At 44.0% G+C, this 27569-nt stretch overlaps 1 protein-coding gene across 6 annotated transcripts in view; it reads left to right on the top strand.

The window, feature by feature from the left end:
* The window catches only part of Map3k7cl (MAP3K7 C-terminal like), a 93092-nt gene that overhangs the window by 8812 nt on the left and 56711 nt on the right, over positions 1-27569 (top strand). The window contains exon 1 of one of the 6 annotated variants that reach the window (XM_038344941.1): positions 7842-7963. The exons of 3 other annotated variants lie outside the window; for them this stretch is intronic. The gene's annotated coding sequence lies outside the window, so the exon portion shown is untranslated. Of the gene's footprint in view, positions 1-7841; positions 8015-27569 lie in introns of those variants that run through there. 2 more of the 6 variants (XM_038344940.1, XM_038344944.1) reach the window with 2 other exon arrangements.

Genomic DNA, 27569 nt, shown 5'->3' with positions numbered 1-27569 from the left:
TGCGTGTCCAGCTGTATCACGGAGGAGAATATTAAGTCATGCCAGCAATTTCTGTGCAGATGAAAAGTAGTGGCTACTGAAATTACTTTCCCAAAGATGGTTATCTCTTTAACGTGGTTACACAGTAACGGCATAGGAAAATAAAGTCTAATGATTAGAAATGAACTCTGAGAAGAAAAGAATCTGTATTTAGGAACTGCGAGAAAGGAGAGGTGTAAGGATATATATATTTAGAAGACCTAATTGCAATCACTTATCTTAAGATGACATTCAACTTTGTCAAAAAAAAAAATCCCAACAGGAAGCGAAAGAAGTAAGCAAGGAAAATGTCTTTCTCCAAGTCTGTATATTTCTTTCTAACCTATGATATGGAACAAGTCATTGGCCCTACACTGAAGCCTTTTGGATCAAGAATTGTTGTAAAATACTTTTAAATTTCATTAAAATTAAAGGACATTGAGTGTCCTTCCTCACAAAGATGAAATAAGAACAGATATGAGAAGGCATGAGTCAGAAGTTATTGATAGTAGCCAGAAGTGACAGGTAATGACAGGCACCCAGATGAGGACCTGTCACACATACAGAAGACCCCAACCTAGAGAACGTAATTGAGGTTAGTGAAGCCATTGCATTTGAATCGCTTCAGGTGATTGTCTATGCCGATCAGAGCACCCAGGGAGTTTCATCCATTGCACCCGTGGAAAGAAGTTCCTCAGGCTGGGGCAGCTTACAGTATGCTCACCCACCCTCCCAATGCTCCTTCCCACAACGGCCAACTGCAGTCTTGTTTTCGGCAAAAGAGTAGGAAAAGGTGGAAGATCACTGAGAAGATACGAACCCGTGCTGTCTCTTAGTTAACAACCGCTGGCGGTAACCTCTAGGCGATTGAGGGAGGTCATAGCCTATTTGTTAAGGTGCTGATTGAGACTCTGGGACACCGGTTCCTTCCCTGAATATAAAACCAATTTTGAGCCAAGTCATTTAAGACCTTTTGAAAACTGAGTCTAAAATAGCATGTGATATCCTGAGGAGAAAAATAAACGAGGTGATCCACGGGGAAAGGGCAGCTTTATATGGTGTTCTTACAGAGAGAGAAGGCAGGGTTGATAATGAGAGGCCAGAAAAAGCAAAACCAAAAACCCACCGTGGCACAATCACATGAATTCCAGCTTGGAATGGACATTCCCGTGTCTGCGGCCCAGTGAGTGCTGCCCCCAGCCCTGAGAACGGGTGGAAGGATTTTTGAGTTTATGAAATGGACAGTCTACTAATCAACAATGCTCTTAGGGGATGATGGTGCCATTTCTTTCTTCTTAAAAAATATTGATACTATGTGTGTGTGTGTTGTGCGTGCTTGCAGGAACATGTGTATTTGGGTGCCCCCAGAGGTCAGAAGAGGCTGTGGGAACCCCTGGAGCTGTGGGTAGAAGTGGCGGTGAATTTTCTTATGAGGGTGCTATAAATGGAACTCGTGTTCTCTGGATAAATGACAAACACTCTTAACTACTAAACCATGATATGATATTCGTTTTACTTTTCTATTGAGACAGGGATACACTATACAGACTTAGCTGGCCTGTACCTCCCTGCATAGTACAGGTTGGCCTTTAACTCATAGAGATCTACCTGCCTTTGTCCTACAAAGTACTGGGATTAAACACCTAGGTCACCATGCCCAGTGAGATGATATCATTTCTTGATGAGCATAATATTTAAAAGTGTTCCTTCAGAGTCGTTTTGCCACAGGCAAATTACTGTTTCACTGCAATGCTGAACAGAGCTGACCTTCAGTTTCCCCGATGATGATGCTGATGGTGAGAATGAAAATGATGATCAGATACATAGTAAAGCATGCTCACCGTAATTTGGCCATATGGTGACGCGCAGTTGACGCCTACTTGCTCCTCAGCCTCTCTTCTCACTTCATTTACCTTGTAATAACTGTATCCTGAATTTTATATAAGAATTACTGCTTTTGAATTTCATAATATTACGGTTCAGGATTTTATTGTACAAAGGCAATGATGGTGATAATATCACTAAATGCCAAGTGTTCCTGGGCTGAGGGTTTTGTGCAAGTTATTTCATTTGCTCTTCAAAAGCACGTTGACAAAAGCCTTCAGTGCATTCCCATTTTACCTAAAATAAAAGCAAAGCTCCATTTGGGGGATTTTAGGACCCAGTGTGACCTGTGCCTGCTGTCTTGTGTACTGTGCTTGCTACGCGTCTCCACGGCTGTGCTGTGTGCCTCAGGGTCTTGAAATGTGCCGCTTTCAAACTCTTCCCTCCATAGGGCTCTTCCCCCTTCCTTTCGTTCAGACTCTCCTCCTCTCACACCTTACCATCCATGACTCTTTCTTGTTATTTAGGTGCTTGGACAAATCTCACCTCACCACAGAGAGTTTATTTGAAAACTGTCTTAAAAACATCATCAATCTCTCTCAGATCATCTTGTGTGCTTTTCTTTCTAAGACCCAACACATTGTCTCTTAAAATCTGCAGGCATGGGCCCTGGGATCTCTACAGAGACCAACATTCATGGATGTTCAGTCCCTTATAGTAGACGGTGCAGTGTTTGCTGTAACATGGATCATCTTGTGCATTCTACATCATCCCTAATGTCATGAAAACAGTTGTCATATGTACCGTTTAGTAAAGTCTGCACGTGTTTTCTCCAGATACCACTTAAAAAGTACTTTCCGTCTGTAATTGGTTGGACTCACAGATGGAAAATTCACAGATGTGGAAGGATAATTGTAAGTCAGCAAATTTCTCTTTTCACAAAGTTTTTCATATTATTTATTTACTTATTTATTTGTGTACAGTGTATATGTAGAGATCAGAAGATAGCGTTCAGGATCCAATTCTCTTCTACCTTATGTGGGTTCTCAGGGTTGAATTTAGAATACCAAGGTGTAGCTGAGGATGACTTTGAACATCTAATCACCATGCCTCCACTTCCTGAGAGCTAGAATTTCAGGCATGTGAACACACTAGGCTTTTGCCTGCTGAGCCATCTCATCAGATCTGCCAGTACAATTTCATGTTTCTTAAAAACATTCTGCCATGGACTGACATGCTCCCATGGTCATGCCTCTCCCATCTCGATGGACTGATATCTCTAGAAATCATGAACCACAGTAAATCCCCCCATCGCTTTTAAAACAGGAACAAGAGACCTTTTTATTCCTACCAGTTGGAATTCAATGTTATTGATAATTTGAAAAAAATCTTTTCTTTATTATAATGTTCTCTTTTATTCTCTGTAGGGGGGAGCTTCTTTTCCTCCAGGCCTGTTGGCCACCCGATTGAGAGGGCAAGAGCTACTAGTGGTGACAGGAGACTTTGTGTGCAGTCCATGAGCAGAAATGGAGACAGTCCTCCCAGAGGAAGACTTCGGTGAAGCAGCTCAACTTTATTCCAGAGTATAAGGAAAATACAGGATTTGGGAGCCTGGAGACACATCCTAATTTGCAGCAAGCGACTTGCTTCTATCACAAGACTTATTATGTGGCAGTAGGGTCCTATCTAAATGGTTAGAGCTCTTGCCTAAGTACCATGTGGGTCATCAGGGGAAGAGAGTTTGCAGGGAACTATGTCAAGGGTCTCCCTTGAGATGCGTCAGGCATCCTGGGGTTAGAGACGCCATCCAGATGAGGCTGGGTAGAGAACAGGAAGTTCTGCGGGAAGGGAGGGACTTCCATATTGTTGAGCTTAGAGAAGCTGCCAGGGTATGGCAGACTGCGACCTCTACCAGCCAACAATGTTGTCCAACAATTCTCTTCTGCCCTCCATTTCCCTTGTCTCTTTCTGTTTCTCTCTCTAGTTCTTTTTTTTTTTTGAATAGTGATTGAGATGGCAAATATTTAATAAACAACACATCTGAAGTTCTGGACATCCACAGACGCCGGAGTTCATGAGTGTCCTGGAGCCAAGGTTCAGGCAGGTTAATATGTTTCTGTATTAGATCATTTGACCTAAATAACTTGAACAAGATGCCGGCAGGCTTAATTATGAATACTATTTTCCTCAACACTCACCAAGAGAGCGGAAAACACCACGCCTGCAATATGTAAAGACTACAGATAAAAAACTTAAACTTAGATGTGTGTGTGTGTGTGTGTGTGTGTGTGTGTCTGTGTGTGTGTGTATGTGTGTCTGTGTGAAGTCTCACAGGGTAACCAACGTTGACCTCAAATTGAAGATGCTTTTTCTTCGGACTCCCAAATACTTACATTGCAGGCCCCTCACTTCCTGCCAAGGTAGCAGGATTTGTTTGTTTATTTGTCTGTTTTTTGTTGTTCAGACAAGGCTGGGACTGCAGGGCAGGTGAAGATGACCTTGAACAGCAACTTCTGCTCCCCCTCCTTCTTCCTTTTTGTTTTTCAAAACAGGGTTTCTCTGTGTAGTCCTGACTGTCCTGGAATTTGTTCTGTAGACCAGGCTGGCCTTGAACTCACAAGAGATCTGCCAGCCTCTGCTTCCCAGGTGCTAGGATTGAATTTGTATTATAACCTCATGCTTTCACCCTTTAAGAGCTGGAATCACAGATGTGGCTTATATGGTGCTGAGGATGGATCCCACAACTTTGTCCATTCAAGGCAAGTACTGGGCTGACTGACTAACTACATCCCCAATCCATTTAAAGTTTTGTTTGTTTTTTTAAAATTTTTGAGATGAAGTCTCATGAGGGTCAGGCTGTCCTCAAAATCTCTGTGTCTCTGAGGATGACCTTGAGCCTCTGGTTTTCCTACCTCCCAGGTGCTAGCATTAAACACACACACACCTGGCTTTATGTGCTGCTGAGGACTTCGCCCATGGCTTCATGCATCCAAGCAAGCATTCCACCAACTGCGACTCATCCCCAGCCCCTGTCAAGGCTTGACTGAAGGACTGTGTACCAGCGAGCAGCGAAGCTGTGTTTCTCAAGTGTTGACCTTGGGAAATGCCGGTGCGCGCTCAGGAGAGAGCAGAGCTGCGAACACATTTCACTTAGGATCTGATAACCCCCACTTACCATCCACCAGAAGGCAGAAGTCGTGATTGTTTTCACCAGCAGAAGTGAAGCTCAAGTAGGACGCAATTTAACTGTCAAAGATTGGTGATTTAGAAGTTTAAACACGAGCTTAAGAAAAGGCAAACAAGTCAGGAGGCGGTGGCACACGCTTCTCATCCCCGCACTTGGGAGATGGTGGCAAGTGGGTCTGGTCTGCAGAGTGAGTTCCAGGACAGCCAGGGCTGTAGAGAGAAACAAGTGTCTTTCTGTGGAAAAGGAAGGGAGGGGAAAGGGGAAAAGGAGGAGGGAAGAAAGGAAAGGATGGACACAGCCCACCAAACCGTTCCCTTGCCTTTATTTACATCATTATTAAGTCTGTGATGGAGATAAAGATAGATATAGTAATCCAACTCCGTTGTTTACATCACGTTCATACACAGTTGTGCTGATTCTGCTCTAAAGTATACTAAGTGGCCTGCAGAGGGCGCACTTTCCTTATGTTTACACCTCATGCTTAAACAAAAGAAGAGGACGTTTTAAAAGATTAAAAAAATTCTCTAGTGAATAAGCAGAGGGGGTTCAACTTTTTTTTCTTTTCTTTACTAAATGTTGGAAAGTAGAATATGTAAAAGTTATAGCAGTGAAGGCACTCTCTTATTAGATTTTTCAGTAGCAGAAAAATCAGGAAAAAAAAAAATCCTGACTAGCTGGTGTCCCGCCCATTGATACATCTACAACACAGCACAGCACAGTACAATTCAGCTCAGTACAGCACCAGAGAGTATAATAAACCCATCACAATACAATCCCAACCCCTGAGGCTCAGGGAACACTGCGAAGAGGTGGGTTGCAGCAGCCAGAGGACAAGGACGCCTACCTGTTATAAGATAGTGTAGGGCAGCCGCACCCATGAAATCTTAGCAATGTGGTCACCTAAACAAGACGATAACATCTGATATCCGGAGTGGTCGAGGGAAATCTTGAAAGGCTCTGCCCTTCAATGAAAGAGCCATGGGCAACTCTGGCTGCGAAGGAAGGGAGAACCAGTCTTCTGGGGCTACTAACCTTTAATTAGTTACTCAGTTTGAAGTAGCTATGAGTTTGAGCAGAAGTGGAAAGGACAGGAGTCAAAAGATGGCAGAGCGGGGTGGAAATGACGTAACTACAACACTCAGGTGTGAAATCCCCAACAATCAAAACTGATCTCGTTCACTGACTGATTCCCTTCCAGCTCTTTGCCTCCCTGCGACTTCCTCTTTTACCTTGTTCTTTTCAGTTAATTTATTTTTGTTCTGGAGACAGGGTCTCTCACTGTGTAGCCCTGGCTGCCCTGCAGCTTGCTATGTAGACCAGTGTGGCCCTGAGTTCACGGAGATCTGCTTCTCTTGGCCTCCTGGAAGCTGGGATTGATGGTGTGGGCAACCATGGTCAGCTTTTATCTTACTCTCTTTTTCTTTCTGTATGTGTGTGTGTTTTCATGCTGAAATATGCTTTTAATAGTCCCTTTTTCTGTATGGGTATTATCCAATGGAAATACAATGCAGTTGCAGATATAATTTAAAATGTCTTCATAGTCACATTAAACAACAAATAGAAACAGGTGACATTAATTATATGTATTTTACTTTTAGTTTTTTTTATCATTTCCACACATAGGCAATATAAAAATATGAATGGATATTATTTTTGGTGGATAAGTTACATTTACAGCACATTCCAAATTAAAATGATCATATTCAGTTGTTAAGGAGCCACATGGGAAAAGCACATGTGGGAAAAGCATTGGACGATGCATCTCTCTGACTTCCTTTAGTTATCTCATCCCAACCATACTAGCATCTAGGAACCACTCATGTCGGATTATCCACCAGTTTGGATAGAGTAGGAAACACAAGAAAAAACCCGAGTGTCTTCTGAGCCTGTCACCAACATCTGTAATCTTCTTCCTAGGAAGGAAGTGGCATCTCTTAGGCAGTCAGTTTTTCAATGCCTCAGATCCCCTTTTTCACAACCTGAGGTGCCTCTTTATCCTCCTGAGCATTCATTTGCGAGCGCATACAACCTGCCATCTGTTGGGTATTTCCTGTGTGCGGGAGTGTGTGTCTAATTAACTGTTTACACATAAAATTCCATTTGTCCTTTACACTAACCTTTTAGGTGTTTTTTATTATTTATCCCCTCTGTTTTAAAGACGGAGAGACAAGCGGGGGAGGCTTAGAGTTAGATCCAGTTAGAAGATTACTGAGCTGAGCTCTCAAGCTGGATATGGACATGTCCAAGTCCTGTAGCTTCACTAATAGTGCCTCCCAAGGAAGCGGTGGTTATTGTAACTGACAAGCAAAGCAAGGGGTCGCTAATCCTGTAATCAAACCTTTCGTTTTTAGGGGAAAAAACCCCACATTTCTGAGGGATGCTGAGTGGCTTCTCCCACGAACACCCAGGATCGGAACTCATGCTGTTGACTCAACCTTGGTGCCTTTTCCCTTTATTAGAAATGTTTCCGGATTTAAACCCTAGTTTATAAAGACCATTTAGTGACCCTGTCCAAAGAGGAAGCAAGAGGTTTCAGATTCTCCCCAGAGCAAAAAAGACCTGACCCGAGAAGGTTTGTGTGAGGTCACCGGTCTCCTCGCGACTTTGACTTGGCCTTGATCTTTTTTTAGTGTTTTAGTTTTATGTTCTGCAACAAGTTTGGCCATGTTGGAGGACCATCCAAAGGTCAGTGAGTTGGCTGCTGCGGATTGGGCGCTCACCCGCACGCCAGCGTCTATTACTGTGCCGGTGGAAATCCCCAGCTCACCTCAGGACGGTGTTCCAGCCGCTTTCCGAAAGTCACAACTTTGCAGGCTTTTTGTGCACTACTCCGTAAGAACTCAAGACCGTGGGGACCTGGATGAGAGCGGTGGGCGAGAATCACACCTGCGAAACTCTTCTGAGTTGTCCTTCCCTCTCCATGGGTCAACTGATGTAAGAGTCCACTGCACTTTCCCACCAAAGGGTGCGATTTGAAGTGGAAAGGTTGTTCCTAAATAATTTAATTATGATTTTTTTTATTTCTTTGATTTGAGTACAAATATTCTGATATTTTAAAGGATCACAGTGACTATCAAAAGATTTCTTTTGAAATGTTGTCTCACAGTATAATTCAAGATCATCTGCCGACGGTTGTGGAACACGCCTTTAATCCTAGCACACCAGGGGCAAAGGCAGGCAGATCTCTGAGTTAGCAGCCAGCCTGGTCTACAGCCTGAATTCTAGGACAGACAGGGAAATCCTGTCACGAAACAACAACAAAATAACAACAAAACACTCAGACCATCATCTGGATTTGAACTGATCTTGAATTATACAATAGATTCTGTTGATCAATCTGTTTAAGAAGCTGTTGTTAAGTCTGGAGACCCCGCGGAGTGTGTTAGCGTTAGCAAGTGCCTTTAATCCCAGCACCGGGGTTGCAGAGGCCCATGTTATCTGTGAATTCAAGGCCAGTCTATCCTCAAAAGCAAGTTCCAGGAGAGCAGGATAAACAGGGCTATACAGCGAGACTAGAGACCCTGTGCCCACAGTCATTTAACAAGACAGTTGTCTTTATCTAGGAAAACAAATGCTTTAGCTGAGTTCCGGCTTTGACATTGAGCACATCAAGTATCCCGATTCTCAGGTTTCCTTATACTAATACTTGAATGTTAAGTTCCTTCCTTCCTTCCTTTTTTTCTTTTTCTTTTTTTGAGATGAATCTTTATTTTACGTGCTTGGGTGTTTTGTCTGCATCTTTGTGCACCACATACATGCCTGGTGACAAAAGAGACCAGAAAAGAGTGTCGGACCCTCTGGAACTAAAGTTACAGATGGTTGTGGGCCACTATGTGGCCCTTGCACCTCTCTTCCCAGCCCAAGGGTCTATAGAAAGGCAGTAGCCTTTTTAAGGGGCTCTTTCTGCTTAAGAGTCAATCCCAGCCGGGCGGTGGTCCTGCAGCCTTTAATCCCAGCACTCGGGAGGCAGAGGCAGGCGGATCTCTGTGAGTTTGAGGCCAGCCTGGTCTACAAGAGCTAGTTCCAGGACAGGCTCCAAAGCTACAGAGAAACCCTGTCTCGAAAAACCAAAAACCCATAACCAAAAAAAAAAAAAAAAAAAAAAAAAAAAAAAAAAAAAAAAAAAAAAAAAAAAAAAGTCAATCCCTAGGAGGGTGTTGGTGGTGTGAGGTTTTTAATCCTAGCACTGGGGAGGCAGAGGTTGCTGAATTTCTGTGAGTTGGAGGCCAGCGTGGGGCAAATTCCAGGACAGCAAGTGCTACAGAGAGAAACCCTGTCTCGACACTGACCCCCCCCCCCCAAAAAAAAAAAAAAACGAAAAGAAAGCCAATCCCTCCCTCTGCTGATGTCAGCTGACCTATCCTTGTCGTTCTTCCCTGTGGCGTGGCCCCCACTCCGTGCGCAGGGAATGCCAGTGTTATGGTTTACAGTATCTTGTCTAGCTGGTTGCTCCAGGAAGAGCTGGGGACCACCACTTGGTGTCAATCTAGAGTTATTGTTAAAAAGCAGTTTTTGATCTTGTAGGTTCTGATTCTGGGTTGGGGTTTGCGAGTCTGCATTTCTGAGTAAATCTTCAGGTGATGTTGACTTTGCTGGAACCAGAACTATGTTTGGAGGAGCAAGACTGAAGGTCGGAAATAACTACTGATTTTCGGCGGCATTATTATAGTTGTTAGTATTCAGGCATCTGCACTGGCCTGCCCTTAGGGTCCTGACAGGATACGTCCTCAGCTGCAGCCACTAAGAGCACCTCCTGTGTACATTTGCTGCATTCCCCACTTCCTGCCTCTTTCTCCCTCTCTTCCACCCCTCTTGTCTCCAGGTACCAGTCTCTGCTCTCCCCCTCTCTTTCAATAAACCTCCTTCCCATGTGAGCCTTGTTGAATGGTGTGATTTCTCTTTGCTGCGTTTTTAAAATTACACAATAATTACTATAAAACAAACAAAACGAAGTGATTCTACTGTTCCTAAGAGAAATAAATGTACAGATTTTGCAACAGTGATGCTTAACCCTGCCCCCACAGGGTTTTGTTTTTTTCTTTTCACAGAAAATAATTTTGGAAGCAGATGTTTATAGAGAGAAGTGAGCTGGATTGGGAGTTATGGGGGGGGCATTGAGAGCCTGCTATCTGTAAAATTGATTATGTTAAGAAGTGTATTTGAAAATATCTACTGTGCTTCAAAAATGTATTGACAAAAGCATCGGTTTGTTGTCAGTTTCAAATGAGAAAGTAGAGGAGAAAATACCATTCATTTGCTTGTTTATTCGTTCCGTGTTGATTCTGGGACAAGCCCTCTCTCTTCTTGGCACTGGGGAACATGGCAGATGCGATTTCCTGCTCTCCTGAAGCTTGGAGTCGGCTGACCAAGACAAGCTTCGGAGACATAATCATGATAAGTAGGGTAAGGCTTTTGATTTTTCATTTGTTGTCAGTTAGCATGTATTAATTATACAAAATTCCAGGCTTCACAGTAGTATTTTAATGCACATATATAATGATCTTTGGTCATATTAGAGAGAAGAGAATTTGAAATAGTAAAAGGCCTGGGTGCCAAGGAGCTATAGAAGGTGAATGATCTTTCTTTAAATATCGGAGGGGGACTTTCTTTATTTTTATAATTAGATTTACTTGTTTTATTTTATGTGTGTTTTGCCTGCATGTATGCATGTGCACCACATGAGTGCTTGGTGTCATAGAGGTCGGAACAGGGCATTGGATCCCCTGGTACTGGAGTTATGGATGGCTGTGAGCTATCTACCGTGTAGGTACTGAGAATCAAAGCTTTGCTGCAAGGGCAGCAAGAGCTTTTAACTGCTGAGCTGTCTCTCCAGCCCTGGAGGCGGGGGAGCCCTTCAACAAGGCGGTGTTTCAGCTGGGCTCTGCAGGCAGCGGTCCAGGAGTGGCCGGAGATCCACTGACTTGAAAGCACGGTGATCAGAGTGTGTCTAAGCACAGGGAGGGAAAGAGCACAACCTTGTGGGTCCAGAGCAGAGCAGCGCTGAACAGGACACACGGGATTACAGGTGGCAGAAACCAACTCAGGGGAGCTTAAGTATAGAAGGGAAGGTTGTTGCCTAAAGAGAACATGGGTGGAGCTGGCCTTGGGCACAGGGACACGAAGTGACCTCTCCTCTTCTCCTGGGCTTCCCTTGGAAGAAAGCTACTCTGTCTCTCTTTGAGGACTGCTTCTTCACGTCGTTGGGAGACCACTGGTGATCTTCCCAGCTGTCTCACATATGCAACAGCCCAGTCTCACTACTGCAAAAAATTGAGGACTCCTTTCTCCCAGAATGACTATATTAGTAACATCCCCAAGAGTTCTGGCTGGGTATTGATGAGTACTCTGCGCAGTCCTAGCCTGATGACTCTGGTTGGGAAAGGAGTATTGAGGATTGCCTGACTCACAGAATCACAAGGACACTCGCTATAATACACCATGGAGGAAAGAATTTCCATTACTAGGAGAAAAAGTTGCAAAGTGGTGCTGGACGGACAGATAACAATACACTCCCAGCATGCAGTAGGCGCCAGTGGTGACGTGGCTCAGTGCGTGAGCATTTCCTGAAGAAGCCTGGCAACTTAAATTTGGTCCCTGAAACCCATGCAAAGTCAGGAGGAGAGGACTGAATCCACAAAGTATATGGCAGGAATTTGAAGGGAGTAGTCACACCATATTCACACACTGAATTTTAACATTTTTAGGTTTATTTTCATTATTTTTAATTATGCATATCTGTATGGGGGTGTGTGTGCACATGAGTGCAGGTGCCTTCAGAGGCCAGTAGAGGGCATTGGATCCTCTGGAGCTGGAGTTAGAGGTTGGTATTGTTGTGCCCAGTCCGTGGGGGACCCCAAAAGACCACCAGGGAGACCAACTCACCGAAATGCAAAAGCAAGGTTTATTGTGTGCACAGTACAAGTGGGCAGAGGCCTCATCAAAGCAACTGGCACAGCAGTGACAAGAGGAGGTGCCCATCCTTCTAGAGGGTACTATTTAAAGGCAAAACCCAAAAAAGTTACATTAGCAGGGTGTGGGGTGATGGGATCAATCCTGATTGGCTCATGCCTAGGGACTTTTCAGAAATTTTAGTTTTGAACCTCGCCTGTTGCTTGTCAAGTTTTCTTATTGGCTGACCTTCAGGTGGGGGACATTCTGTAGTTATCTGTACTTCTAGAGGGCTACCCTGTTACTTTTGCCCCTAGCCATTTGTAAGGACTGGAATGTTTTATGGGGAATAGCTTACACAAGACACAAGATGGAGATGAAGGACAAAATGGAGGAACTTTGGTTCTTTAGGTGTGAGCTGCTAGCTGTGGGCTTTAGGAATTGAACTCAGGTCTTCTTCAAGAGCAGTATGTGCTCTTAACCACTGAGCATCTCTTTAGTCTACATATTGGACTTACGTTTGTTTGTTTGAGGTGGGGTCTCATATCTAGTCCAGGCTGGCCTCGAACTCATAACAATCCACCTATTTTATACTTCCTTAGAAATGCCTCCAGACCATCTGGCCTTGGACATTCTCTGACTGCATCTTAATGATAGGTTTGGTTTTGAGTACTGATAGGGTGTCCGCACTACAGGGAACAGAAGGATGCTTGGAAAGGAAAGATAAAAAAGAGCCTTTGTAAGTTGTACAGGCCATTGTTATGAACAAAACATAAAGAGATGGCATAAGAATAAAATTTATTTTTATCACAATTGTTACTGTGACTGCCCTTGAGATGCTGCTCAGCCCCTGAGTGTGACAGCACCACCGTCCTCGGGCCAGGAGACAGATTTATTATGAGTTTGTTTAGGGCATCGCCCTCTTCCTGAGTGCTTTTGAAATCAATCATTTCTTCTGTAAGCATTTTGGTCAAATAAGGTGATATGTGGTTACAGTAATTGATTTCTCATAAATTAGGCAGAGGAGCAGTATTCCAACTTAATTAAAACCTGCAAGGCTGTAATTTATGCTTGTTTACAATGGTCGAAGGGGGTTAGCCATTAATGCGATAATATTGGAACTCAGAGAAGTAGGAAAGCCCTTGTTCGTTTTCCCCCCAGATTTTAGCTCAGATGTCATGCACTGAATTATTATGATTGTACAAAATCATGGAAGTATCTATCAAAGCAAACTGTAAACTTGGTGAATTGTTGTGTCTGCATATTTAGGGAATCCATTTTATTTTATTTTTATGAAAGTATGTGTGTCATTTGTGTGTGTGTGGTGTTTGTGCATGTGTGTAGATGCAGGTGCATACACCTATGCATGTAAATACAGTGCCCAGAAGAGCATCAAAGCATCTAGACCTACTGTATCCCATATTTTCTTAAGACAGGGTCTTCTCATTAACCTGGCAATAAACATATGGTAGTCAGCAAGCCCCAGTGATCCCTTTTGTCTCTGCCTCCCAAGTTTTGGTTACAAACTTGTTTTTTGTTTTTGTTTTTCTTTTTTTCCGAGACAGGGTTTCTCTGTAGCTTTGGAGCCTGTCCTGGAACTAGCTCTTGTAGACCAGGCTGGCCTTCAACTCACAGAGATCCGCCTGCCTCTGCCTCTCGTGTGCTGGGATTAAAGGTGTGTGCCATCCCTAACTCTAACCCTAACCCTTGACTCAGTGGTTAAGAAACGCTTGTTCTTACAAAGAACCCAACTCTCATGCTGTGCACATGGGGTGGACATAAGAAAAACAAAAAATTTGTTTTGTTTTCACTGTATATAATTTGCAATATCTTTTAAAAAATCTTCACTCTTTACAAGATACATGAAAGACTTTATCAATGCTGCCTCTTCCCTAAAGACAGAAATTAAATTCCAGAGGAAGCAAACTGCGTATCTGTATTCCCCCATCAAGTGGCAGAGCTGTTAAGGAAAAGCAAGATAACTCTGACAGCCAAGTTTAGAAAGCGTTAACTCAAGCTGCCTGGCAAAGGACATCTGTTGCTGGTTCCTTTGTTTTGAAAACAGAGACTCCTGCACATCTGCCTTACCTGTGCTTTCATGGGACCCTCAGCTATGATTAGGACACCATCCTCATGACCTTAAGCATCCTTTAAAGATTTAAGTATACCAATGTAGCAGGTAGAATTTTTGACATTGCTTCTGTGCAGAGATCCCTCGAACAGCAACTTGGACCTGTTTTCCCAAGGTCTAGTGAACTGGTCTTGTTTTGAGTGTGAGCTGATGTTTAAAAATGTTAGAAGATTTGAAGGCACAGTGAAAGGGTTCGGAAAAGTCGCTGCAGCTGATACACAAAGCCTAGGAGAACAACCAGTCGGAATAAGCTAAGATCCCTCATAGCAGATAGACATAGGGATAGTGACCACACTGTTGACCATGCTGTTCCTTTCTGACATGGTGTTACCTCCTTCTCTGTGGTTCCATGTTTTCCAACGTTCTGTCCTTAGAGTTGCATGCTATGTTGTAACAAAGTGAGTTTGATTCCTTTGATTATGTTCATTGCAGCTGGGAATATTTCAATGAACATCAGTTGCTCCTGAGCACGGTAGTCCCCTCCTCCACCAGCCTGCTCTATTTATTATTATTATTATTATTATTATTATTATTATTATTATTATTAGTAGTAGTAGTAGTAGTAGTAGTCATAGCAGTAGTATTCTTGAGACCGAGTCTCACAGCACAACCCAGCCTGGCTTTGAGCCGAGGATCGTCCTGTCTCAGCCTCTGAGTGCTAGGGCAGCAAGTGGTTTTCTCGCCCTAAAGAGCAGTTCTCCCTCCTGCATCCTCTATGTGGCAGCACAGCATGCACAGGGAGCTGGCACACCTGCTGCAGGCTGCGCAAGCTTCACAGCATTCAGACTCAGCTGCATTTTAGTTAAATCATGTGATCTCTAAGTCCTCTGCCTCCCTCTTCAGCGTTCCTTACTATCAAAGTCATGTAAGTGGGAACCAAGAGATTGGAGTCATTGGCCTTGGTAGAGAGGGCGGTCTGTCGAGAAAAGAAAAGAGATGCCTTGGAGACTGTCTGGCTCCAGGTTCCAAGCGGCTCTGAATTTAGGGGATCTCACCAAAATAATCTGAGTCTGTTTCCTCCTCTGTAAAAGGAGGTAGTGTGGCCTGGGCGAGGTGGTTGGGGGCTGCAAGCTTGGAGATACAGTTGGCACATCACCTGCAAGAATGTGTTCCTTTCACATTACTGCATTATAGACAACCCGAGATCTAAACAGCAAGTGTCTCTCATTTTCTGTGTCAGGAGGCTGGGTGCAGTTCAGTAAGATTCCCCTGGCTTGGGATCCATGACAAAGTCGTACAAAGCATCATTTGCATGGTTTGAAAAGAGGAGGTGATGCGTGTTCCTTGGGGACCATATTTTGGGGTGCTTTGAGAGAGTTTCTGCTGCTTAACAGCTGATTTGAAATTAGATGTTGGGTGTCTCAATTAGGGTTTTTATTGCTGTGATAAAGCACCGTGTCCACAAGCAAGTTGGGGAGGAAAGGGTTTATTTGCCTTACACCTCCACTTCATTATCTACGGGAGTCAGAACAGGAACTCAGACAGGGCAGGAGCTGATGCAGAGGCCATAGAGGAGTTCTGCTTACAGGCTTGCTCCTCATGGCTTGCTCAGCCTCATTTCTTTCTTTCTTTTTTTTTTAATTGATTTTATTGAGCTACACATTTTTTTTCTGCTCCCCTCCCTTCCTCTCCCTTCCCCTTCAACCCTCTCCCATGGTCCCCATGCTTCCAATTTACTCTGGAGATTTTGTCTTTTTCTATTTCCCATGTAGATTAGATCTATGTAAGTCTCTCTTAGGGTCCTCATTGTTGTCTAGGTTCTCTGGGATTGTGATTTGTAGGCTGGTTTTCTTTGCTTTATGTTTAAAAGTCACTTATGAGTGAGTACATATGATAAATGTCTTTCTGGGTTTGGGTTACCTCATTCAATATGATGTTTTCTAGCTCCATCCATTTTCCTGCAAATTTCAAGATGTCGGTTTTTTTCTGCTGTTTAGTACTCCATTGTGTAAATATACCACATTTTCCTTATCCATTATTTGGTGGAGGGGTATTTAGGTTGTTTCCAGGTTCTGGTTATGACAAACAATGCTGCTATGAACATACTTGAGCACATGTCCTTGTGGCACGATTGAGCATCCTTTGGATATATACCCAAAAGTGGTATTACTGGGATTTGGGGAAGGTTGTTTCCTAATTTTCTGAGAAATCACCATACTGATATCCAAAGGGGTTGTACCAGTTTGCACTCCCACCAGCAATGCAGGAGTGTTCCCTTTACCCCAAAACCTCCCCAGCATAAGTTGTCATCAGTATTTTTGATCTTGAAGCCAATGACCTGTAAGCCATTCTTACAGGTGTAAGATAAAATCACAGATTTGTTTGATTTGCATTTCTCTGATGACTAAGGATGTTGAACACTTCCTTAAGTGTCTTTCAGCCATTTTAGATTCCTCTGTTGAGAGTTCTCTGTTTAGGTCTGTACTCCATTTTTTTATTGGATTATTTGTTCCTTTTGAGGACCAATTTCTTGAGTTCTTTGCATATTTTGGAGATCAGACCTCTGTCTGATGTGGGGTTAATGAAGATCTTTTCCCATTCTGTAGGCTGTCGTTTTGTCTTGTTGACCGTGTCCTTTGCTTTACAGAAGCTTTTCAGTTTCAGGAGGTCCCATTTATTAATTGTTCCTCTCAGTGTCTGTGCTACTGGGGTTATATTTAGGAAGTGGTCTCAAGTGCCAATGCATTCTACTGTATTTCCCACTTTCTCTTCTATAAGGTTTAGTGTGGCTAGCTTTATGTTGAGGTCTTTGATCCATTTGGACTTGAGTTTTCTGCATCGTGATAGATATGGGTCTATTTTCATTTTTGTGCACGTTGATATCCAGTTATGCAAGCACTACTTGTTAAATATGCTTTCTTTTTTGCATTTGATATTTTTTGCTTCTTTGTAAAAAATCAGGTGTTTGAAGATGTGTGTATTGATATCTGGGTCTTCTATTCTGTTCCATTGGTCCTCCCTTCATGATAAAGGTCTTGGAGAGAGCATACCTAAACATAATAAAAGCAATATACAGGAACCCAACAGCCAACATTAAACTAAATGGAGAGAGGCTCCCAGCGATTCCACTGAAATCAGGAACAAGACAAGGTTGTCCACTCTCTCCATACCTATTCAACATAGTTCTTGAGGTCCTAGCTAGAGCAATAAGACACCAAAAGGAGATCAAGGGGATACAAATTGGAAAAGAAAAAGTAAAACTCTCACTGTTTGCAGATGATATGATAGTTTACATAAGCAATCCCAAAAATTATACCAAGGAACTTCTACAACTCATAAACACTTTCAGTAATGTAGCAGCATACAAGATTAACTCAAAAAAATCAGTAGCCCTCGTGTACACAGATGATAAAAGGGCTGGGGAAGAAATCAGAGAATCAACACCCTTCACAATAGCCACAAATAGCATAAAATATCTCGGAGTAACTCTAACCAAACAAGTGAAAGACTTATATGACAAGAACTTTAAATCTTTGAAGAAAGAAATTGAAGAAGACACCAGAAAGTGGAAAGATCTCCCATGCTCTTGGATAGGAACATGAATTGGCATAGTAAAAATGGCAATCTTACCAAAAGCAATCTACAGATTCAACACAATGCCTATGAAAATCCCAGCAAAATTCTACAAAGACCTTGGAAGAACGGTACTCAACTTCATATGGAAAAGCAAAAAACCCAGTATAGCCAAAACAATCCTGTGTAATAAAAGAACTTCCGGAGGCAACACAATCCCTGACTTCAAACTGTACTACAGAGCTACAGTACTGAAAACAGGCCGGTATTCGCTAAACTTTTAAGTACTTATTTTAATATATATTTACAAACTATCTGTGTTAGTCTATTAACTATTGGTAAGGCGTAGTTTCTTGCTGTAGATTTAAAAAATATATAAATAGAGCTTCCATTACTTTTTACTTCAAAGGTTCTTGTTCTCCTCTTTCCCCTTCTGTTGGTGTGTGCGTGTGTGTGTGTGTGTGTGTGTGTGTGTGTGTGTGTGTGTGTGTGTGATCCACTGGCAGAGGATGTGACTGCGAGATGGAGAATTTGGTGGGTAGGATGGCAAAATCAGGATCTGCACATTATGCCAAGAAAGGTGTAAATCACGCCAACACTTAGTATCCCAAGGCCAGTGTTCTGAAAACTGCTGGGGCGCTTTACAGAGACAGTCCCTCAGGGCAGATGAAAGACAAGAGCCTTTCTTTCCTCTGTGGACTTGGGTACAGGCTTAACTTCGGTCATCATTTGGCTCCTTTTTGATGCATCTTATTCAGGCATAAACTGTATAACTAAGCATGGCAGACCTGTAGCTTCTCAGTGGCAAAAAGACTCTTAGTGATTTCAAATTAGTTGATGTAACTGAGCCCAAAGAACAGGAAAGTTAATAAATTGTGGAAACAGGACTCAGGGAAAAGACTAAATCTCATGGAGTCTTATTTGGCCACAGTATTATAAATGACTTGACTTTGTACTTTCTTGCCCTTGGTTTTTGTGTCAACTTGACCCAAGCTAGAGTCATCAGAGAGGAAGGAGCCTCAGTTGAGAAAAATACCTCCATGAGATCCAGCTATAAGGCATTTTCTCAAGTCATGACCAACGGGGGAGGACCCAGCCCATGGTAGGTGGTGACATTCTTGGGCTGGTGGTTCTGGATTCTATAAGAGAGCAGACTAAACAAGCCATGGGAAGCAAGCCAGTAAACAGCTCTCCTCCATGGCCTCTGCATCAGCTCCTGTCTCCAGGCTCCTGCCCTGTTTGAGTTCCTGCCCTGGCTTCCTTGGCCTCTGCATCAGCTCCTGTCTCCAGGCTCCTGCCCTGTTTGAGTTCCTGCCCTGGCTTCCTTCAATAATAAAGAGCAATGGTGATGTGGAAGTGAAGTAAACCCTTTCCTCCCCAGCTTGCTTTATGACCACTGTGCTTCATTGCAGCAACGAAACCCTAAGGCAGGGTCCACACCCAGCCCTTTAGAAGGGGGAGGCCAATTCTTGTTCTCTAGATAAATGACCGCACTCTCAAAGCATAAGCTATATTATTAGACTGAGTATAGCTCCATCACAGATCTCCCATCCACCCCTTCCCCTCACATCATGTAAGTTTAGGACACAGACTGCCATGTTGCGAGGACGCTTGAGTAGCCCTATGATGAAGTTCACATAATGGGAAGGAGGCATCTTGCTGGCAGTTATGAAGACGCCAGCTTGACAGCGGCGTGAAGTCCAGTCGTGAAGAAACCTTCAGAGTACACAGAGTACAGCAGCCTCATAAGAACGGACCCAGACTACCTGCTCTGCCTGGATTCCCAGCCTGCAGGAACTGAGCTAATGACGGTTGCTCTTTTAAGCCAGAGATTGGCAAAGTACAACTCTAAGGCCTCATTCAGCCTGTTACCTGCTTTTTTTCCTCATTAAAAAGCTTTTTAACTTTTATTTTAGTGTGTGTGTGTGTGTGTGTGTGTGTGTATGTTTGGGTGCCTGTGCCTATGTTCATGCATGAACTCCAGTGTGCTGGTGTCTTCTATATCACTCTTCTCACCCTTCTTCACCTCTTCCTTTGAGGCACGGTCTCTCCTGAACTGTCTCCAAAGCAGAGGCTCTTCTTCTCTCTCGCTCCTCTCTATCCTCGCTCTCTCTTCTCTCTATCTGATCTAAAAGCGAGAGAGAGCGGATCTCCCGAGGAAACCTCTCCCTCCATCCCCCACTCCAACTCCAGCCTCCTCGCCTCTACTCTCTCTCTCCCTCTCCCTCCCTCCCTCCCTCCCCCCCCCCTCTCTCCACAAGATATCTAATGCTATCATCTGAAAAGATGACGAGGAGAAACCTATGAAGATAAATGTTTATTTATTTATCTACTGTTCTTTCTTTTTTCTTTCTTTTTTCTTTCTTTTCTTCCATTCTCTCTCCCTCCCTCCCTCCCTCCCCTCCCTCCACTCCCTCCACTCCCTCCCTCTCTCTCTCTCTCTCTCTCTCTCTCTCTCTCTCTCTCTCTCTCTCGGTAGGTTTTTCCTCACTGAACCTGGCTCTGTGATGACATCACTAAGTCACCGACTCACTCACCCTGTGGCTATCTTACCTCAGCTTTCCTTATTACTCGGCAGAAAACCCCTGGAGTGCTTTAGTTGTTGAGTTGTGATTTAAGCTGTTTACATGAGTGCACACCTCTCAGCTTGTACAAAGTTCCCCTGTAACTGAAGAAACCAGATTCCTCTCAAGCATATTGGTTTGATAAAGGCATGAGGGAGAGTGTGGAGCTTGGGGTAGAATAAGACTTTTGTAGCAAAACCTCAAACTGACACTCCTCGTGATCCCTCCCCACTCATCACTGCTGCTTCCTTTCCTGCAGTCTGGCATCAGGTTCCACAAGAAAAGGCTCAAGACTGTGGCTGTGCTGCTCTGGATTTGCAGTGCCTCTGAGAACACTCATGATGGACTGGAAAGGGTCCGGTGAACAGACCTGATCGCTTGTTTCCCCTTCAGTCCTTCCTGGATGACCTAGGAATCTGTCTTCTGTCTGACTAATGAGAGATCTAAGGAGTGCCGTGAGGACCCAGCTGGTGACAGGGCCGATGCCTGTCATTGTCCTGGCGTTTATTAGGCAATGTGTACTTTCTATTTTGTTCTTTATCACTTAGGCCTTGGAGATTCTTCCTCTTGCTTATGGTGGTCTCTTGATTTCCTTCCTGGTGACTGGATCTCACCCAGAGGTCACAGGTACCTGTGACAAAATCAAGGTAAATAAAATAGCGTCTGTTTCTCAAGAACATTCATTTTATTTCTATGAATTCAGTGTCTATTGTGGTGCAACAAAACAACCATCCATTCTTTAACCCCCCCAGTCTGCCTAGTGCTTTGGATCTGTGTTGAGAGTTTTCTTTTTATTTCTTTTTTTTTCTGTTTTTTCAGGACAGGGTTTCTCTGTGTCACAATGCTAGCTGTCCTAGAACTAGCTCTTGTAGGCCAGGCTGTCCTTGAACACTCAGAGATCACGTACCTCTGCCTCCTGAGTCTGGAATTAAAGGTGTGCGCCACCATCACCTGGCTTTGTTGAGACTTTTCATCTCCACAGATTCCTGCTATGATGCTGCTGATGTTTTTCTTCTTCGTTTTTTCTTAATCCATGTTTTTCTACAAACCAAATTCAGGCTTGTTCTTCTCCGTGACACTGCTTCTAAAATAGTGGTCCATGGTCTCAGCATCAGCACCTCTCCAGACAACCCCTTAGAAAAAAGAAAATGTTAGAGTCTCATGTTGCTCAAGTAGAGTCGAGGATGACCTGATTTTATCATCTCTACCTTTCAAGAGCTGGGACTCCAGGTGTGCACTGCCAAGCCTGGCTTGTTCAGGGCTGAGGCTCAACGTCATGGCCTCAGTGCTAGGCAAAGACTGTATTAGCTGAGATACACCTATTGCCTAACTTTTTCTCTTTAAGCATTTATAATTTTACTTTTTAAAAATGTGTGTGTGTTCATACATGTGCACATACACGTGAGTGCCAGTGCAGAGGTGTCAGATCACCGTGGAGATGAAATTACAAGCAACTGTGAGCCACCTGACATGGGTGCTGGGATGGAAACCCAGGTTCTCTGGAGAATAGCATGTGCTCTTAACCACGTCTCCCTCTGTCCCCCCCCCCCCACTTAACTTGAGGTTATTTCTGTTTTCTATCAGAGCAATCTCTCACATCTCCTCGAAGCGAGAGCTGTGGTTATATAAACTGTGGCAGTCTCTGGAGAAGAGCCCCATCCCATAATTCTAAATGTATGGATTTCTTCCCTGGCGACGAGCATCGTCATTGTTTCATTTCCACGTCACTGTGGACAGAACAAACAATTCCTATGAAGACATCTCGGCTCTCCGAGACTCTGCTCTGAATAACCTACCTACTCACTTTGAATCTGAGAACTTCCTTCCCTTCCCAAGCAGAGAAGCCTGACTGGATTAGAGAAGTCCAGGACGGAAACCCGACACTGTCCTGAGCCAGGAGCATTTGGACTTACACACAGGAAAGGACTTATTTGTTGACCTGTCTGAGTACAGACCGTGTGCTCAGCCTCTCCTGTTACAGCACTTCAGGAAGCATCATGCCTAAGGTACCATTGCTATGACCTGCAGTGAGTCCTCCAGCTAATCCCCAACCACCTAGTGACATTCTTTATGCATGTGCATCTTTCCCCAAAGCATCCTTCCTGCAGTCTTTTCGTGCCGGTTCTCTGGGGCACAGAGAACTAAGGCACCCCCCCCCACACACACACCACGTTCCCTCACATTAATTAAGAGTTGTTACTAGGTAGCCAGCTCTCCTAGGGGATACTCCGGGTCCCTTGCACTGTGCAAAGGCCTGGTGGCCATAGGCAGGACTCTCATGCTGGGAAGGTTGCGATTCTTGACAAGGGGAAAAGAATTGTCATTGGAAGCTCCTGCTCCTCTGGGGGCCATGTGAGTTCTGCCCATCTGTGCAGCTTCCACAGACCCAGTTAATTGCTGATGAGTCCTGGGCTGGTCCTGACCCCCACTTTCTGTGTCTCCAGCCCTAGAGTTGTGCTTCCTTGGAAAATTCACCTACAGGTTCATCTCCCCTTTCCCTGATGCCCCGCTCCCATGTCATGTCCATGATTAGCCTTCAGCAGATATGATTCTTCCTGCTGCTCTTCGCTGAGCTCCTAACACTCAGAACTGAGACTGGAATCACAAGTGCCAAGTCTGTGTGTGCATGTGTGTGTATGGGTGTATGTGTGTATGATTGTGCACATGTGTGCATACTCTGTCCAGACCAGTCCCTGCCTCTGTTACGTCTAAGAACTCAAGCTCTCATGGGCCTCTGATGTGGGAGTCCCCCCTGTGTGTTGCTTGTATTGGTTAATTAATAAAGAAACTGCTTTGGCATTATAGGGCAGAACTTAGGTAGGTGGAGAAGAGAGAACTGAATTCTGGGAGGAGAAAGAAAGAGTCAGAGAGACACCATGGATCCACCAGAGACAGATGCTAGGAATTTTCCCTGGTAAGCCACTGCCATGTAGTGATACACAGATTAATAGAAATGGATTAAATTAAGATGTAAGACTTAGGCAATAAGAAGTTAGAGCTAATGTACCAAACAGTGATTTAATTAATACAGTTTCTGTGTGGTTATTTCGGGGCTAAGTGAGTGTGGTGGCCTGGACAAACAAGCCTCCTGTCACCGAACAGGTCTCAGACCCCACAGAGTGGTCGACCTGTTAAAGCAGGACTTAGCTTTCCACTGTGTCTTTCGGTCACATACGCAGGACCTGTCTTCTTTACTGCCAATCCTTTCAGCCCCAGGTCCTGCCTTCCCATCTAAGGGATGATTTATCAGGGAAGAAGGAACCACGGTGCGCTAGACTTTACAGCTGACAGCTAAGCGGAGACAATGTCCACAAACTCTGACTTATGAAGAGAAATTATCTGCCATGGAAGATGGAGCCTCAGGAATAGAAACAGTGTTGAAACTGCTTGTAACGTAGAAGGAATGGGCTCCAGCATAATAAAGCCTACACAGGACAAACTCACAGCCAACGTTATGCTAAATGGGGGAAATTGGAGGCATTTGGTCTAAAGCAGGCACTGGACGAGAGTGCACTCAACTCTTTATCTTAGCGCGTGGGCTCTTAGGAAGAGCAATGAGGGAAATATAAAATGGATAAGGTAGGAAGACACAACCAGGCCGTTTCTGTTTTAGATGGCAGGATCCCGTGCTCGAAAATGTTAAAGGCCTTATCATTAGATCTGGGCAAAACTTTCAGCAAAGTAGCAGGACACAAAATTAACATACAAAAGCCAGCAGTTTCCCCTATACATATACCGTAAACTTGCAGAGGAAAAAGACCATAGTAATTCCACTCACAGTAACTTCAGACACACAGAGAACAAAACCAAAGACTTCGGAGTAAACTTATCCATGGAGAGAAAAATGGCTCTACACTGGAAATTAAAATAATGGAGGAAGCCGGGCGGTGGTGGCGCACGCCTTTAATCCCAGCACTCGGGAGGCAGAGGCAGGCGGATCTCTGTGAGTTCGAGACCAGCCTGGTCTACAAGAGCTAAGTTCAGGACAGGCTCTAGAAACTACAGGGAAACCCTGTCTCGAAAAATCAAAAAAAAAAAAAAAAAAAAAATAATGGAGGAGAAAACTGAAGAAGTACTTGAAGGTGGAGCGATTGCTTCTGCTTAAAGATGATCAGAATTAATATTCAGAGCAATATACAAGTTCAATGTAATCTCCATAAAAAGCTCCCATGATATTTTTCACCAAACTAAAACGACTAGTCCTAAAATTCATATGGAATCACAACAGATAGCCCCTCGCCACGATAACCAGAGCAGTTCTACCCTCAAAGAATATTGCTGCAGGCATCACCATATGTAATTTCAAATCACACTACGGGAGCTAGGCAGAAGTCCCTCAAGCACGAAGACCTGAGTTCAGATCCTTAGCACCTATGTTAAGAACTGAGGGCAGTGGTATGTGTCTGGAACCCACTGCTGTGGAAACGGAAGGATGGACCCCTAGGGCTCTGGACCAGTCAGTTTAGATGGATTGATGAGCTCCAAGTTAATTGAGAGACCTTGTCTCAGAAAAATGTGTGTATGTGTGTAGGGCTGTGAGATAGTTCAGTGGTGCTTGTTGACAAACCAGAGGACCTGAGTTCAATCCCTGAGACCCACACACTAGGAGAGAACTGACTTCCATAAGTCATCCTCTCCCTCTTCATGAATGCCGTGGCATGGACATCTCCACACAAACATATATGCACACATACTGTGGTAGTTCGAATGTAATTGCCTTATAATCTCATAGGGAGTGATACTGTTAGGAGGTGTGACTTTGCTGAAGTGGGTATGGCCTTGTTAGAGGATGTGCGTCACTGTGGGGGAGAGCTTTGAGATTCCCTATACTCAGGATACCTCCCAGTGTGTCATTTGACTTCCTGTTACCTGCAAGAAGTAGAACTCTCAGCTACTTCTCCAGCACCATGTCTGCCTGGCCACTTCATGCTCCCTGCCATGATGATAATGAACCTCTGAACTGTAATCCACCAACTCATTAAATGTTTCCCGTATAAGAGTTGCCATAGTCATGGTGTCTCTTCACAGCATTAGAAACCCTAACTAAGACACAAGTAAATAAATTGTATTAAAAAAAATTCTTAAGGGCCAGCGGGTGAAGTGCTTCCTGACCATGAGTTCAGTCTCTGAAGCCCAACGGTAGAAGGAGAAAGGAGAGAACTGACCCTCAGGAGTTGTTCTCTGACCATCACAGGCTCATGCACGAACATACACGCACTTCACACACACACACACACACACACACACACACACACACAGCACAAAATACATGAATAAATGTAAAAACATTTAGAAATTAAGAGTGATTGAGGAACTTGGCATCAAATTCTGGTTTCCATACACTCGAGCACACACACAAATGTACCCCTTTCCCCCCAGTCTCTTCATGTCCGGTATTTGTCTTTTAAGAGTTCCTATTTGAGAATTAAGAATACCCCAAGGTCGCTGTTTTAAAGCCAGATGATCTGGATTTGCATCCTGGCTCTGGATGCCCTGATTCTGTGTTCACGGGTAAGCTAACTAAATGCTTTGTACCTCGGTTTCCTCCTCGGTGCATGTGGTTACTACTGGTTTCATCCTCATAGAGGTTTTGTGAGAAAATTAGTATTAGCTCACTAATATTTTATGCACATTCCTAGGTGGTGCATCATTATCCATGTGCAATGTTATGAAGTGTGTATGGATCTATTTCTATGTGCAAACCATGTGTCTCTCTCCCTACTATTGTGAGTCTTAATATAATCTTTCTTCCTAATCATCTTAGTGGCACTATCGATTCTGTACACACACACACACACACACACACACACACACACACACACACACACATTCTATCTCTCATCTGTCAGTTGCTCATCATCTCCCTCCTTTATTTTTCCTCTCTTTGTTTCTATCTGTGCTTCAGAACCTCTGTCATGATGTGTATGGCAGGTGATTTGAATCTAGGTTTTCTGGCCTGTAGTCATTTTCCCTCCAAAGTTGTTTCCCTTTGTAATTTGTACCTAGTTATATTTTCTCTTTTGCTTTAAGATATTTATTCCATTAGGTATTTTCCACCACTACTTTGGGGTCATAGTATTGCCTTCCTTTCTTTTAACACATTTCATGCAATGTGAGTAGGGAGTTTGTAATTTGTCTTTTTAGCCTTGGGATGTTCTTAGACCTGAGTTTGGACTTCTTCATTGTTCTCCTCTACTGATTGTGGCCCCCTCTCTAGACCCTCTCTGACTGCTGGGCCTCCTCCTCCCACCTCACCCTCTCCTCTCTGACTGCTGGGCCCCTTCCTCCCATCCCCAGCCCTCACTCTGACTGCTGGGCCTCCCCCTTCCCAACCCCTCTGTCCACTACTGGGCCTCCTCCTCCCACCTGACCCCTCTCTCTGACTGCTGGGCCTCCCCCTCCTATCCCCACCCCTTTCTCTGACTTCTGGCCTCCCCTTCCACTGCCCCTCTATCTGACTGCTGGACCTCCCCATCCCCCATCCCTCTCTCCACTGCTGGGCCTCCTTCTGTGTTGTTTTTCTCTGACCTTCACTGCGTCATAGTTCAATTTGTTCAGGTCTCCCAGTGCTGGCAACCCTGTCTCACGGGCAGGCAGAAAGTAGAAGACATAAGAAGGGACAACTCACTGCAGAGACACTTGAATAAAATCCCTTTGCTCTCCTTAGGTTCTTCCAGACTCAAGTTCAAGGTTGCCCCAATACTGAGATATCATACAACGAGCTGACATGTTTATCTAATTATTCTTTATCAATAAAAAAAACCAAGAGTCAGGTATTGGGGTAAGAACCTGAATCATCAGAGAAGTGGCAGAGAAGTGACCAGTGACCTCCCATCTCTCCCGTTCCCCCATCCAAAAAAGCTGAGGTTCTCTCACAGGCCCGCCTTGCTACTTCCTGTCTCTTATCTGTCCTCAGTTCTCCAAAACCTCTATGGTTAATTTTGGTCATCAGTTATGGTCAGTTAATTATGGTTAAGTTTGCTTTGCCCTCTGACTCAACGCAAACTTTTATTGCCTGAATGCGATCAAAATATCAATTGTTGTATGATATCTCAGTGTTGGGGCACATAGTAAAATTTGTGAAGTTTGTTGCAAGGATTATTCTCCTTTGTCAAGTTGACTGGATTTAGAATCACCTGGGAGACACACCCCTGGGTACAGCTGTAGGGATCATTCCAGAGATGCTGACAGTGATGTCCCACAGGCTGGAGTGTGGACTGGATTAAAGGGGACAAGCAGGAACCCAGCTGTGGCCTGCTGCCACCTCATCCTCTTGTAACCACAGCTAGTGAAAGACCCAGATAAATCCAGACCCCTCTAGCAGAAAAAATAGAGCCAAAAATCTAAGCAGGAAAGGAAGAGCCAAAAATCTAGGTTAGCTGGTTCAGTGACTCTGTTTTAGGAACTAGTTGAAGATAATGTTAGATTATAATCTTGATAATAA

The sequence above is a fragment of the Arvicola amphibius genome, chromosome 10, assembly GCF_903992535.2.
Source record: "Arvicola amphibius chromosome 10, mArvAmp1.2, whole genome shotgun sequence".
Classification (NCBI taxonomy): Eukaryota; Metazoa; Chordata; class Mammalia; order Rodentia; family Cricetidae; genus Arvicola; species Arvicola amphibius.
This window is presented reverse-complemented; position numbering and strand designations above follow the sequence as displayed.